Genomic DNA, 16,456 nt, shown 5'->3' on the forward strand with positions numbered 1-16,456 from the left:
AAAAATTGAACGTAAAATGAATAAAATTAACCTTTTGGTCGTGATTCCTCTGGTTTGATCCAAAACAATGTCTTTTTTTTTTTTTTTTTAATATTTCGAGATGAGAATTCATAATTTGTGTATTTTTTGCGGACTTTGTTAATGTGTATCTGAAAAAAAGGCAAAAAGTTAATGATTTTGAATTTTCATATTGAGAGGGAATCACATATGGTTATTTTCTGGATTGAAAATAAAATCATTGCGTGTTTAATGGCGTGTGTGTGTGTGTGTGTGTGTTCGTGTTTGTGTTTGTGTTCGTGTTCAATCCATATAAAAATAGCAACCAAGAAGAATAAATCTCGTTAGTTATCATAATGTTATGTAATTTAATCATCCCGTATGGACAAAGTTGAGCTGAAGAAGTCTGAAGAGAAACTGATTTGATTTTAGCAGACAAAAGCATATATACGCATGTTCCAGACTGCTGTATATGCGCAAAGCACAATGTAGTTCCTTTTATGGTCAAATCATGATGTTGTGTCTTTACGTGTACTTCAAACGTGTGCATGTTGAAAACGGTGATTGCTTGGAAATGTCTCTGCCAAAGAGTTGTTCCGCCATATCTAGGTGTCACTAGAACTCTCTTTCTAGACAAACAGTCGATATAAGAAGGAATAAAAAAATTGCAAGTTTATGATAGTTCAAAAGAAAAGTGACGTCATTAATTTTTGAGTTGTACAGTTGAACTACATAATTTCAAAAGAAATGAGCCGCATGTGTTTACGAGATGCCGTATGAACACATGATCTGTTTAGAGTACAAACATAGGCATTGAGCGAAAGCAGAATGTTATGTGATAATTCCTCGCCATTCCTGTAATCTGTTGAGATCAGCATTATTGGTGGCTTGGATTGCATCAATATGCACGCGTGTGGTGTATCAGAATTGTGTAAGAATGCGATGTACTTGTAACAAGCTTCCTTATACATTTGTGAAAATGTATTGGGATTGCTTAAGAATCTGATATCCTTGTAATTTGTAATACGATCATTCCGAAGGTGTCGAGCATGGTTTGCCTAGGGTTGGAGGGGGGGGGCATTATTAATTTCCACATGTGTGAAAAAATGGCGGTATCTTCATTGTGCGTTTTATGGCCATGGTTTGTCACGAAAGCATTTGTCTGCATTGCATTATGAGTTCTATGGTAAACTATGGCATTAATAGCCACTGATAATAACCATTGACAAAGATGTAGGTAACATCTTGTTGGTTGGCAGGTTGTCCAACGTGCTGGCTACAGGAACGTTAATCCATAGAGGATCTGTGTTTTTGGCGCAAATTGATTGTACCTATTTACTATGCCTCCCCACGGGACAGAGTTAGACACCAGGGTCGTTTTTTAACGTGGAGAAAAGGTACAAAAATAAAAATTGTCTCAGTCGTGAAGGATTTCTCCTCCACTGAAAGAGAACAAGAAATAGAAGTGCAGCATCTGAAGAACAGATACTACACTTTGATCTTGACCAAAAGGTCAAGCTGTAAAAAAAATTGGCGCAAATTGATTGTAGTTGGAGTTCAATTTGTAAAAAAATCGTGTTGTTTAATTTTCAATTTTTGAGCCATTACTCCCCCAAAATCGGTAATTTTTTTAGATCAGTTGCGTTATTTCGTAAGGAAGTCCGTGGTTACGCATGGTTGATATACTGATTTCTTTTTCGAGTTGAGACCCCAAAACATAGTGTTGTCTATACAAATGGAAGCATAGTCGAATTTGATGACACTGTCGTTTACATTGGGTAATTCATTGATTGTGCAGAAGTTGTGAAACAAGTTAGAGAAACATTAATTCAAATCCAGAACCAATGTTAGAGTTTTTGTACACAGAGTTTACTGAAAAGGATTTGCTATATGAGGGTCTTCAAGAAATCGGCAAATGCTCATGTTAATGATTTTTAATGTTGAGAGAAAACACGTGGTTATTTTCTGAAGGGAAAAATAAAATCATTGCATGTTTAAATGACGTGTGTGTGTGTGTGTGTGTGTGTGTGTGTGTGTGCGCGCGCGTTCAATACATATGAAAATAGCAGTTTGAAATAACAAGGTTATCAAGAATAAATCTCGTAAGATCTGATAATTTTTCCATATTGAGAATTTAAGGTGCATAACGGGCAAGAAATCATGCTATGTAATTTAACGTCCCGTACAGCCAGAGTTTCTTAGCTCCAGATTGAGCTGAAGAAATCTGAAGAGGAACTGGTTTGATTTTCGGTGGCAAAAGCTTATATATCCTTATTCTAGAATGTTTGGGACTATTTGTTGTATTGCTACATACGAAGCCGCAATGTAATTTGTGGTGGTGGTGCAAAATAGGGAAAATGAATTGTCTCGAGGAAGGAAAAATGAATTGCTTTGAGGAAAGAAAGAACAACGCGTTTATTTAAAGTAAACAAACTAGAATTTATTTTGTGAAGAAACAAGTGAAAGAAAAGGGTACTACACGTGTTTAGTTTGGCATGCATCGCTCGCTGTTTACTGGTGAGAAGGAAAGTCTATTGTCGTATAGAGAGAGAAAGAGAGAAATTCAATCCAGTTTGGTGTGCGTCTCTCGCTGTTTACTGGTGAGGAGGAAAGTCTATTGTCGTATAGAGAGAGAATGAGAAAAAGTCAATCCAGGCCATGGAGATAGTATGTACACTTTATATGTTTTCTGTCTGTTAGGTCGTGGCCCATACATAGTAGCAGGGGACTTGATGCGTGCGCCTCCCTTTTGGGAGGCGGCTGGTTCGCCGAACCTCTCAGCTCAAGAGCTGGTCCGAAAAGTAAGATGCCACTTATTGCTCTTGCTTTTATAATTGTTTCCGGTGGTCTTTTGCGCATGTGAAAGGGGAAGTGATTTTGTCCATGTGTGCGTATATGTGTGTACGTTAGCGTGTGTGTGTATACATATAAATATGAGTGTATGTACGCGAACGTGAATATATCTACATGTGTGTACATGTGCACGTATGTTTGTGTGTGCGTATGTATATGACAAGAAAAGTGGCTTGAAATGTGAACGCATGTTTTGTGTGAGACTAGGAAAGGCTCCCACAAATTCCTTGTATAGCATGTGTGCGAATGGGCAAATTATGACGTTGTGTATTTACGCAGAGTTTGAAAACAGTGATTGCTTTGAAATATCTCTGCCAAAGATTCATCTGAGTGTCACACTACAGGATCTCTAAGGTTCCAAGCCAGCATTGTGTGAAGATATCAGTTTCAATCCTACCCAAGCAGGCCAGAGGATTAGTGGGCCAAAACATGGTGAGACAACAACTATGAAAATCAGTAATTACTGTAGATACAGTTAAAAAATCCGTATTCCTGTCCAGTCATGCTTACTCGCCTGAAAAAGGCCGGAGGATTAATGGGCCAAAACGTAGTGAGACAACAACCATGGAAAGCAATACATGCTTAGGATACAAAAGTTACAAAACTCATAATTCGGGTTTGTATTACTGTGCACATAGATTCGAAAAAGTTGTCAAAAAGCAAATATATAACAAATAAATGTTATCAAAGGCAAGATAAGTTACTTTTCTACCAAACTGGATACACTTTTCGTGTTTTTATTCAATGTAACATGTTAATTCAGCTCGAAAACCATACAATGTTTACCGATATATTGGAACATTCAAGATGGCGTCTGATTCTCTCTTTAACACGGTAAGTTTGGGAAAAGGTGTTATAAATAAAAAAACCGGTTAAAATACTGTTAAAAACTCGCTCAATATATGTTACCGTGACATAGGTTGACATATATTCGGCCTGTTTTTAATAGTATTTTGTATAGTTTTTTTTTATTTATAACACCTTTCCCCAAACTTACGATGTTAAAGAGGATGTTAGACGCCATCTTGAATTTTCGAATACATCGGTAAACACTGTATGTTTTTCGAGCTGAATAAATATGTTACATTGAATAAAAACACAGAAATATATCCAGTTAGGTAGAAAAGTAACTTATCTTGCTTTTGATAACATTTATTTGTTATATATTTGTTTTTTGATAACTTTTTCGAATCTATGTGTACAGTAATACCAACCCCATAATTCATATCTGGTCGCGCTTAATCACTGGAAAAAGGCCAGGGGATGAGTTGGCCGAAACAACACCTATGCAGTGCAGTGCTATGCAGTGATGCAGTGATGCACATGATAACAAAAGTCCATAAAAAATAAATAAACAAATTATGAAACTTCAGCTGAAATGATTAAAAAATATAAATTATTTCCTTCGTTTAAATCTATTTTTTATTTGACTGTTTGTACAATTCCTTCTTCTTATTTGAGGTGTTTATGTAAAATATTCAGTTTTGTAATTTCTTATATAAAAATTATTTGAATTATTGGGATTACTGTTTAAATGTTGGCAATGCCCAAGCTCGCGAGTTTGAGGACCTACAAACAAAAAAAAATAAAAAAAAAAAAATATATATATATATATATATATATATATATATATATATATATATATATATATATATATATATATATATATATATATATATAACATAATATCGTTTAAGGAGCAGGTAACTCTTTCGGGAATTATGTCCCTTTGATTGCAATATTCATTGTTTTTGTCTTGGATGTTAACACTTGTTCGACTAATCCAAATAATTATGAAATATTCAGTCTTAAAAAAATATATATATCCCTGATTTTTTTTTAAAAGGCAGATTTGCTGCCCAGCCGTCTGAAATTATTCGCGTACCGGAAGGAATCCATTAATTATTGAGAATAACGTGTCCCGATCCCTACTTCCAGAGTTGCGAACTTACCCGATTGTTCGCGTATCGGAATGAATCCATTAATTATTGGAAATAAAGTGCTCCGATCCCGAATACTACAAATAATTATGGAATGTTCAGTCTTAAAAAAATATTCCTAATTTTTTTTCTTAAGATATATATTTTTTTAATGAGTTGAACACACAAAACAAAACTTAACATAAGAAACCATAACAAGCCTTAAGCATTGACAAATATAATCTAAAGTTGATAGAAAAAAATTGTTTACAAGAAAAACGAAATAATGATTGCATATCGTGTTATAGTGACCTAAATTCATGTTTTTTTTTTTTTTTTTTTTTTTTACATTTGATTTTATTTTTAAATCCCTTCTCGCTTAAATTATGGTTTAAATTTTAGGTACTTGTACAGCTTAGTCAAGGCATTAAAAAAAAATGAAAATATTGAAAAAAATGTTTAAATTGTATGATCTGTTATAGAACGAAGTTCTCCGAAAAAAAAAATCACTTAATTTCATCAAGTAGGGTTTTTTTTTTATTTTTTTTTTTTTTTTTTATTACAGCGGAAAAACACGTTTTTATGACAGCGCGTTGAAGGCGGCCATCTTGGATTAAAAAAAAACAATTTGTTTGAATTTTAGAAATGCCAAAGGGAGATAACTCCAGTTAAAGCGCTGACACCCCTCCCCATCGTTAATACTAGCTTTTCTTCCTAAAAATCGAACATTTTGCTCGGTATCATACCAAATTGTTTTTTCGCTGTAAAAAAGAAAAAAAAAAACTACTTGATGAAATTAAGTGATTTTTTTTTTCAGAGAACTTCGTTCCATAACGGATACATACAATTTAAACTTTTTTCGATATTTTCATTTTTTAATGTCTTGACTAAACCGTACAAGTACCAAATTTTATTCTTTTATATTTAAATATTTTATTTTTATTTTTGTATTAAGAATGGACAAAGAAAATGATAGGAAATTCGGCACGCTTATCGAATGAACGAACATTTTATACGAGGAACGAAATAATGATGACACCGTGTTATGATGACCTACATTTATTGCTCTTTAGCAGTTGATTTTCTATTTAAAACTTTCACGTTTAACTTGTGTTTTTCATCTTTTAATTGTGATTATTTTCATATATTTTATTTCTTAATGAATTGGACACACAAAACAAAAGTTGAATCAATTTACTAAAGAAATCTTAACAAACAAAATAACTTTTCTGTTTTGAACACAAAAGAAAAAAACCAATTCATCCCGTTTTTTTTTTTTTTTCGCATTGAATGCCTGGAATGAAAGGTTAGTTTTTTTTTTAAATACTTTTTTACGCTTTAAAAAATATTAGTCACTAAATTTTAAAATAATCTTAAAAATTTAAATAAGTTTATTTATTCCGCCAAACAACTTAACAGACGTGGATAAAAAATTAAATTAAAAATATTATATAATATTCACTCTTTTAGTTTTTGTAAATATGCCTATTTTAGTAAAAAAAAAAAAAAAAAAAAAAAAATGGAGAAATTGCTTATTTTAGTAGAACTCATGTGATTCCCAAGAAAATAATAATGTTTACCATAATGACAATAATTTATATCGAAGTTGGTCGAATTGTTAAACAACTGAACACAAAAACTGATTTTTCGATATTTAATTGTTTTAACATTTTATTTTTTTTTTATCTGTTTATTGTCTATCTTACCTACTATTTCGTTAGAGAATTTTGTTTGCTATTTGAATGGGGATCAGTTTCGTTTATAAAGTTTACATAAAATGAGCACCCATTTATTCATCAATTAGAAGAAACTTGCCATTTTTTTCTTTCTCACTTGCATAATTTTTTCTTCTTGTTTTACAGCATTTTGTTCTAATTACATGTTTTAAATTATTTTGTGTTTATTTTATTTATTCTATGTTTTATTTTCCCATGTTTTTTTATACTATGTTTAAATGTTTTAAATAGTTTTTTTTTGGTATTATTCATGTCTCCCTTTTATTTATGATTTTGATCCCCCATATTTTAACTAAAAGGATGGCACTTTTTTTTACATATCAATTATAAATTTGAATATTAAAATTTTTAAACGCCAACAACGATATTTTACAGTATCGTTTGTTTATTAAGGTGTTAGGTGAAAGTACAGAATAATTAACGACACATGGCTCTAATTCTCCCTCAACATACAAGAAAGCTAAAACTGATATACTCCCTCTGCCACAATAAATTGTAACCATATTGTTTATACATGGGTTATAATGATCGAAGCCTTGAAAATTTCTAGCCATTTTTTCTTTCTCATTTGCATAATTGTTTCTTCTTGTTTTACAGTATTTTTTCTAATTATATGTTTAAAATTATTTTGTGTTTATTTTATCATGCTATGTTTTATTTTCACATATTTATTCCACGTTTTATTTGCCCATGTTTTCTTTATACTATGTTTAAATGTTTTAAACAAGTTTTTTTTGTATTATTATTCATCTCTCCCTTTTAATTATGACTTAACCACGAAGAAAAGAAAAACTAATTCATAAAACCATTTGTAATTCTCTCCCTGCTCCCTTGTTTTCTTTACTATATGAACATGCAAAAACTTAAATGTGATTTAAACAGACATAGCACATCAAAACTCACTTAGAATTATCCTGTTAATATGAACTCTTATACATAGTATCTCATTATGTTTCAGTTGCAATGTGTGTTGTTTTAGATGAAATGGGTAAAACGTTAAGCAGCAATACACAAGAATCCTGGCGATTTGCTACAAAGAAAATAAATAATAATGAATACATACATAGTTAATTATCAATTTCTTCACAAGTAGTTTATCATCTGAATTTAACAACTGTTCTTACACCAAAAGTTATATTTTATATATATTGTAATCTAACAAAACAAAACCGTATTACTTTGTGTAGGAATTGAGTTATGTTTTATAAAAATCCATTCAATTTTTTTTATAAATAAGTTTTAGCTTTCATTTAACTCATCAAGTGTCTCATCTCTCACAATGTCGCCTACCAATCTCGTACTCTCTCGAAATTATCACTTATAGATGAAAGAATTACATATACGATATATTCCTTTTTTAACACAAGTCTCAAGTGTTTTTATGTTCAACTAAAAAAGGCAAGTCCTATAAGCTCGAATGTTTCAGAAGGGTTCTTTTTTCTCATCAGATGCTAAGCTAACCTTTGAATTAATAATGAGTTGCTCCAAATATTTTCGGAAAAATATAAAACTTTGTCAACTTGGAAAGATTGAAAATATTATCGAAGAATTTTATTTGTGAAAAAAAAAAGGTGGAGATGAGTACTCACGTGTCTGGAGAAGCATTCAGCTAATACTATGCGGGCGGCCATGTTGCTGAGTATTTATAGATTGGGAGGAGTGGTGAGAGGAGCTTTCCCTTTGTTATAAAGGTGGCCTCAAAGCACTCTCCTCAGTGTGGCTAGCAAGTGTTACAAGTCTAGTCGCTCCTGCTGGCAAGTTCGATACTTAGTTACTTTCTACCGTCTACTTCTACCTATATACCTCTAACAACCTGCTCTTCTGTTACCTGACCCTGAGGAAAGGGTCGCAAGGGTGGCTACTTTGCAACCCAGCGTGATCCTCCACTCAACTTACCCCTCTCCCCCCTCAACGGGATTATTTTTTTTTTAACATCTTGCAAAGGAGACCCTCTTCCCTTTTCTGCCACTAGTTGAGTGGCACACAACAGAAATCGGATTTGGAGGATTGGTCGATACAACAAGTGAAGAGTCGAATTACTTTCATCCTGATGGACTCCTCTAAGGATGATCTCATGCTGTTAAAGGAGTCCCTGACTCAGAAGATCCTGTTCCAGATCAAACAGTGCTGCAGCAACATAAAGCCTCCAACATACAAGGTACTCAGGAGGAAAATAGAGCAACTGATCAATGAATTGAGAACATGTGTGGGCCGGCTAGAATGCCTCGAGGGGAGGACCTTCGCCGAGAGCGAAAGCCTTTGGGTACCTCTGATGAGTAATTACGTGGACACTTTGGCGGAGTTGGATTCAATCTTCGAGCCACCTAAACCCCCTCTCAGTTTGGAATCAGATCCTCAATGCTCTGGAACTTCACCGATCCCTGGAAGGCCTACTGCCTCGTTCATTGTCAAGCCCCCCCCCTCAACTACAGATTACGGACCCTACCTTTAGCGACCGAGAAGTGGCGACTGACCGTTTATGTTTCTGGAACTTCTTGACCAGATTCGAGAACTGCATGGCCAGCATGGCCACTGATGCGGAAAGATTAAATTTCCTAAAGTGTTCCTTGACGGATAGAGCCCTGCGGTTGATCAGTCACTATAGCTGCACTGATGCAAATTATGCTCGGGCTATGACAGTACTCAAGAACGAGTTCTTGGACCTTGACAGTACTATTGACCTGATATTCGAGGACATATTGGACTCCACACCTTCAAAGAGGGTATCACCATTGTCATCCATTCTGGGGCTTACAAGCGAAGCCATTAAGCGACTGCAGATGAAGGGCCGACCTGGTTCCTTGCTTAATTCTGTATGAGCTGTATCCTGTTATCCTGATTGACTATTTTTTTCTCGCCTCCTTTTTTTCTATTTTTTTCTTTCTTTTCTTGTTGTTTGTTGGGAGTGTGTGAAAAAAAGGTGATGAGTACTCACGTGTCTGGGGAAGCATTCAGCTAATCCTATGCGGGCGGCCATGTTGCTGAGTATTTATAGATTGGGAAAAGTGGTGAGAGGAGCTTTCCCTTTGTTATAAAGGTGGCCTCAAAGCACTCTGCCTCGGTGTGGCTAGCAAGTGTTACAAGTCTAGTCGCTCCTGCTGGCAGTTAAGTACTTAGTTACTTTCTACCGTCTACTTCTACCTATATACCTCTACCAACCTGCTCTTCTGTTATCTGACCCTGAGTAAAGGGTCGCAAGGGCGACTACTTTGCAACCCAGCATGATCCTCCGCTCGAGTTACCCCTCTCCCCCCTCAACGGGATTGTTTTTTTTTTAACCTATTAGAATAATTTTTATATGGAATAGAAAAGGCCGGTTCATAAATTTTAGAAAAGTTTAAAATAGATATTGTTGTTTTTGTTCTGGTTTCAAAGGTCAATGTTTCAGTGACGTCACAAAATTAAATAAATTCTAAACAAAAACAAGTACATATGAAACGAAAAAAAACATTAGTTAAGCATAAGTATGTAAAATTCCAAATAGAAAATTTTACTCCAAAAATAAATTGATTTTAAACTTTTTTCAACTTGAAAAAAAAATGTATTAAACACTGTGTAAAAACAATTAAAAAAAATAACAACTGTTACAAACTCCAAAAAAAATAGGGGTCGCAAATTTAAATCCAACATATTTCAGCACTTTGTAAGGACATATTATGTGAAGCTCATAAAACACTCCAAAGTCTCTCCCCATGAACAACTTGTGCTCAACTTCTAATTAAATGACTTCATAGCCCTATAGTCTGGTCTGCACTTAATAAACCACACACAAAATGTATAGCGCCAGCTCAGAAATGTTAGGTAAGCATATCTAATCCAATGTTCACGTAACAGGGAAGTATATATACTGTCTGATTATTTTGTGAAGATGAATTAGTATTGATACAAAACCTAAACATTTTAAGCGACAATTGATTTGGAGGTGAGTCGTTACACACTCCTTACACATCATGCAACTTATTCAAGATACCAGTCTATCCTTTAAACAACTTATACATCAATACCAATGTTATGACGTCACCCCAGTGGGCCTGAATATCATAAACCACATGCACAATGGATAGTGTCAGCTACAAAATGAGAACTAAGCATGGTCAACCTGCACATTAGCTAACTTTATCGCCACCAATGCATGATCCTTTATATGAAACACTATATCAATTTATAACTTTTTTCAATTTGCACAATTTTTTTATTATTCTGCAAAAGAACTCTTAAAAACCTTTAAAACTAGTGATTCGTTTAATTCCAACATATGTCAGCAGTTTTCGTTTGTATAACCTCAGTTTGATAGCCGATAATTAAGTCATATATGGATACTAGGATTCGTTGATTAATTACATCTTTCAATATGGCATTTACCTATCCACTGCTAATTTTCTTACTTAATATCATCTCAACACTATATAAACGATATCCAAAATTGATAGATAAAGCAGATAAATCATTAGGTATAACTAAACCTTGTCACCCTGCACATTAGCTAACTTTATCGCCACCGACCTATGTTCCCTAATGTTACATTATATCAATTTATAACTTCTCTTCATTTTGCACAATTTTTTATTCTGTAAAACAAAAATCCTTAATATTCTGTAAAAGAGTTTAAAATTGGTGATTCAAGTTTAATTTCAACAAATTTTATCATTTCCTTAAGACATGAGTGATTAAACACACACAGTTCTGATTTGCATAACTTCAATTCAATGGCCGGGTAAAGTTTGCTATAGAAACAATAAAGACGATAATTAATAATTGAATTAGCATATCTTTTAATAAGCCACTTACCTATCCATTGCTAATGTTATTACTTAATATAATTTCAGCACTATATAAACTACATGCAAATTATCCATTAGGAGTAAAAACCCTTAAGACCCTCCTTATAATCATTTAAGGAGATGTTTGTAAGGAAAACTTCATCACAATCAGCATGGCCTGACGCTTTGTCTACACGAACTTTGGCTCACAATTTCATTAATTCGCTGTTCATGTAACTCGTTATAATACATCATCTGTCTACACAAACTATGGCCTAAAATTGATGCATCAGCAAAAAGACAGAAACAAAGAGTTTTAACTTGTTTAACTTGTTCTTCATAAATTCACTGGTCAGGTACCTCATTATTATACGTCAGCATATTTCAGTAACATCTTTTTCAAAGCTGAAGGCTTGTGGAGCTCTATTCAGGCTGTGTGTTTTTTAACCTATAACCTTGGTCATATATTACCTAGAATGTATCTACTTATATATAACCAGTGTCTTTCTAGAATGTATCTACTCATATATAACCAGTGTCTTTCTAGAATGTATCTACTCATATATAACCAGTGTCTTTCTAGAATGTATCTACTTATATATAACCAGTGTCTTTCTAGAATGTATCTACTCATATATAACCAGTGTCTTTCTAGAATGCATCTAATCATATATAACTAGTGTCTTTCTAGAATGTATCTACTCATATATAACCAGTGTCTTTCTAGAATGCATCTACTCATATATAACCAGTGTCTTTCTAGAATGCATCTAATCATATATAACCAGTGTCTTTCTAGAATGTATCTACTCATATATAACCAGTGTCTTTCTAGAATGCATCTACTCATATATAACCAGTGTCTTTCTAGAATGCATCTACTCATATATAACCAGTGTCTTTCTAGAATGCATCTACTCATATATAACCAGTGTCTTTCTAGAATGTATCTACTCATATATAACCAGTGTCTTTCTAGAATGCATCGACTCATATATAACCAGTGTCTTTCTAGAATGCATCTACTCATATATAACCAGTGTCTTTCTAGAATGCATCTACTCATATATAACCAGTGTCTTTCTAGAATGTATCTACTCATATATAACCAGTGTCTTTCTAGAATGCATCTACTCATATATAACCAGTGTCTTTCTAGAATGCATCTACTCATATATAACCAGTGTCTTTCTAGAATGCATCTATTTATATATAACCAGTGTCTTTCTAGAATGCATCTATTTATATATAACCAGTGTCTTTCTAGAATGTATCTACTCATATATAACCAGTGTCTTTCTAGAATGCATCTTGTGGAGCTGTGTTTATTTAACCTATAACCTTGGTCGTATATTACCTAAATATAATTTGGTACCTGCTGCTTTTGCATTGACCATGTTTCATTCTTTTTTAAAAAAATTTTTTTTACAAGTTGCTTCATATGTTGTTGCATATAAAAGAAAGATCATTTGACGGAACAGATCTTGAGACGACAATGATAAGATTTCATTTATTAAAAGCAATACATTATTGCAATTCACTATGCAATATATTAAAAACTATACTTTTTGAAATAGAAAAGAAAGAATTAACTTCTTAAATATAAGATCATTTTATAGCTTCATTATTTACTATGCTTATCTTACATGTGATTAAGTTTTAAAAAGTGTTAATGTTTAGCGGAATTAGAGGTAAACAGAAAAAAATGTTTGCTTCTGTTAACAAACTTGAGCTTTACAATAACAGAACTTAGCCTTTTGGCCAAGATCAAGGTGTAGTATCTGTTCTTCAGATGCTGCCCTTCCATTTCTTGTTCTCTTACGGTGGAGGAGAAATCCTTCACGACTGAGACAATTTTTATTTTTGTACCTTTTCTCCACGTTAAAAAAACGACCCTGGTGTCTAACTCTGTCCCGTGGGGAGGCATTGTAAATAGGTACAATAACAGAACTGCTTAATTCATTGGAAGACTTAAAACAATCATTTAAGGGAATTTTGATGTAGACATGGCCACTAATATCTAAACTGAAGTTTAAATGTTGTATCCCTATATAAGATCTCATATTTGAGGATCTATTATTTCTGTTATTTCTGTATTTTGTTTTTCACACTGTTATAACTTTAGGGGATTCTCTCGAGATTGGACTTCCTTGCGTCGGTCTTTCCTTTCAAGTATTTGCTAACGTTGTAATGTCAACCTGTCTCATAGTCTTCTCCTTCACGTTGGCTTTTAATCATAACAAGCTGTTACTAGTTGTGCAAGGTAATATTGGTGGAGTGAAAGCATTTAAAAAATTTTTACCATGGCCACGCATTCAATGTGATTGCTGCAAAAAGTTTCCACAGAAGTCCTTAGAAAGGTGCCTGTCTGTTTATGCAATTGTATAAACCCGTTTGGTTTAGCGTGCCAACACTAGAACCGCAATTTGTTGTCTTCTTTTACACTGATGAGGCAAATTCTTTTTTTTTCTGGAATACTGGTTGTCTAATTCTTGTTGCTGACCAGGATATAATAATACCCTAACTCGCTACAAGAAAAATAATGAAACGAATGGAATTGAAGGAAACAAAGACTAAATTGATGGATAAGATAAACGTGTCATTTATTTACTGTTGAAAGAATGAATGTTTTAGATATAACATGTGTTCATGTCTGCGCGCGTGTAACCATCGTTCATTGCGGGACTGGTGTTGTAGAAAGAAAAGGAAATGTGTGTTCATCTCAAGTTCGGGTCACTATCGTTTGTTCGCGCGTGGGAAGAGAAGTGAGTAATGTAATAGAACGAGAAATGGCAGTCCATCATGTAGACAAAGAAGAGGATAGAGGGTTGACGTCAGTTAGCAGTCAGCTACGCGAAGGTGTTCTCAGGGACCAGTAGTAGATAGAGGGAGAAAGAATGAGAATGTGTACGTACGGTCTGTTAGCTTTTTGTTCCACATAGTAGCAAGTGGTGTAAGGTATGCGTGTGCGCATGCCTGCCAAAACGGCGGCGGCTAGTGCGCCAACCAACCACCTCAGAAAGGCAGGTCGGAAAAAAAGGGAGAAGCCGCTTGTTGCTCTTTCTTTTATAGGTATTTCCGCTGGTCTTTTGCGCATGTGTGTATTTCCTTTGAAAGCAGAAGTGACGTTGTCCATGCGTGCATGTATGTGAGTACATGTGTGTACGTTAGCGTGTGTGTATATACATGTGAATGTGAGTGTATGTACGCGAACGTGAATATATGTACGTGTGTGGACGTGGGCGCGTATGTTTGTGTGTGCGTATGTATATGACAAGTAATATAGCTTGAAATGTGAACGCATATTTTTGTGTGAGACTTGAAAAGGCTCGCGCATTCTTTTGCATTTTTGTGCATTTTCCCAGACTGGCTGAAAAAACCCCTCTTAATTCTGACTTTATATTTCCCTTCTCAGATTTTCCTTCTCAGTCCTTAGAGTTTCAACATTTTAACAAAACGTTATAATGAGCAAATTCCACGAATTGACGTTTTGTATAAAATCTGTCTCAAAAGGATTTTCTGTTTTTCTTAACAAAAAACTTTTAATTTGTTTGTTTTACCGTTTAATATAAGAATAGGGATTATTTCACATTAAAAATAAATTCTCGACTCAATGTTCTGGTTGTTTTTTTTTAGTTAATTATTTCCATATAAGAAATTTATGATAGATAAGTCTGTTCCTGAATGTAACTTAAGCATCACAATTTTATTTTATATTTTCATTCGCAAATATGTCCGTATATTTTTCTCGTCTTTTTAATCTGTTTGTGGAGTGTTGTACCTGGTTTTTATATATGTTCTTTACTTAACTTTTATGTTCAATTCTGTTACAAGTCACGCATTTTGTTTGATGCAATTCATCCGACCGTATCGATAACATCAACTTAGTATGGTGAGTTGTTTTGATTTTCAGTTAATTATCCTTTCTATCTATGAGATAAATAATGTTTTTTTTTAAATTCTGTAGAATAATGTTTAGACTTTTTATGTATCTTTTTTACATAATGTCGGGTTTATTTTTTCATTCTTTTTTCTGCTAATTATTTTCATGTAAGAAATTAATAATCGATAATCTCGTTGCGAATGTAACTTAAACATCACGATTTTATTTACTATTTCCACTAGCAAATATTTCCATATAGTTTTCTCGTCTTTTTAATTTATTTGCAGAGTGTGTTACCCGATTTTTATATTTGTTCTTTCCTACACTTTTATGTTTAATTCTATTTGTATGCATTGTTTTGGCTCAGTGCATACTACCGTCTCAATAACATCGAATTTGTTTGTTTTTTTTACTTGTTTTGATTTTCAGTGAATTGTACTTTCTGTCGATGGGTAAAACAATGTTTATTTTAAATTTCTTTTCTGCAAAATAGTGTTTTGACTTTTTATGTATCTTTCTTATATATACAACGTCAGATTCTTTGTAACGTTAAACATTTGTAGTGTCAGTTTTGTTAAAAATCTGACACGTATTTCAGTCTTTTGCAGATGTCGATCCTTATAAGTATATCAGGTATTTGAAGGTTTTACAATTTCCGAAAAGGATAATCACAGGTATTTCATGGTAGAATGTCATCCAAGGGGTTTCTGTGTGGTCCCAGTTAACAAGCAATAAACGATCCTTTTAGAGTTCTCCCAATCAACTCAAACAACTATTATACAGGTCCTTTTACTTTGAAAAGTACAAAGCGAAATTCTTTCCTTCGTTTGGGGCATAAATTAAATTATCTATAACATTTAAGATTGTGTTAGGTGGGAACACACTGTTAATCTTTGTAACTTGGTTTTTGTATATTTTCAAGTTTTTAGTATTCAAATGTTTTGACTTGTTTTTTCAGTAGCATCTTTTTCATAGTTGTTGTTCCAGTAGCAGTTTTGCAAATCTATCTTCCATTTTCTATTGTGGTTCTACTGCTGTATCGGGATTTAAATTAAGGCAGACTGTCTTAATCGTTTTTGTATGCAAATCTATGCAAGTTTCCATATTTGTGTAAAACCGAACCTTATGCCCTCTATTATATCTCTTTTTTCAAAACGGGATAAAATAGAATATTACTTGAACGTGTGAACAAAAACTTTACAATTTCCACCTTTTTATTAACAATTAATACAAATGTAGGATTGGATGTAAAAAAGATAATTACACTCATATAAATTTCATCTTTTTTTTGTTTTTGAAGGAAAAACG

Source organism: Euprymna scolopes, chromosome 19, assembly GCF_053919585.1.
Source record: "Euprymna scolopes isolate OS-2025 chromosome 19, ASM5391958v1, whole genome shotgun sequence".
NCBI lineage: Eukaryota > Metazoa > Mollusca > Cephalopoda > Sepiida > Sepiolidae > Euprymna > Euprymna scolopes.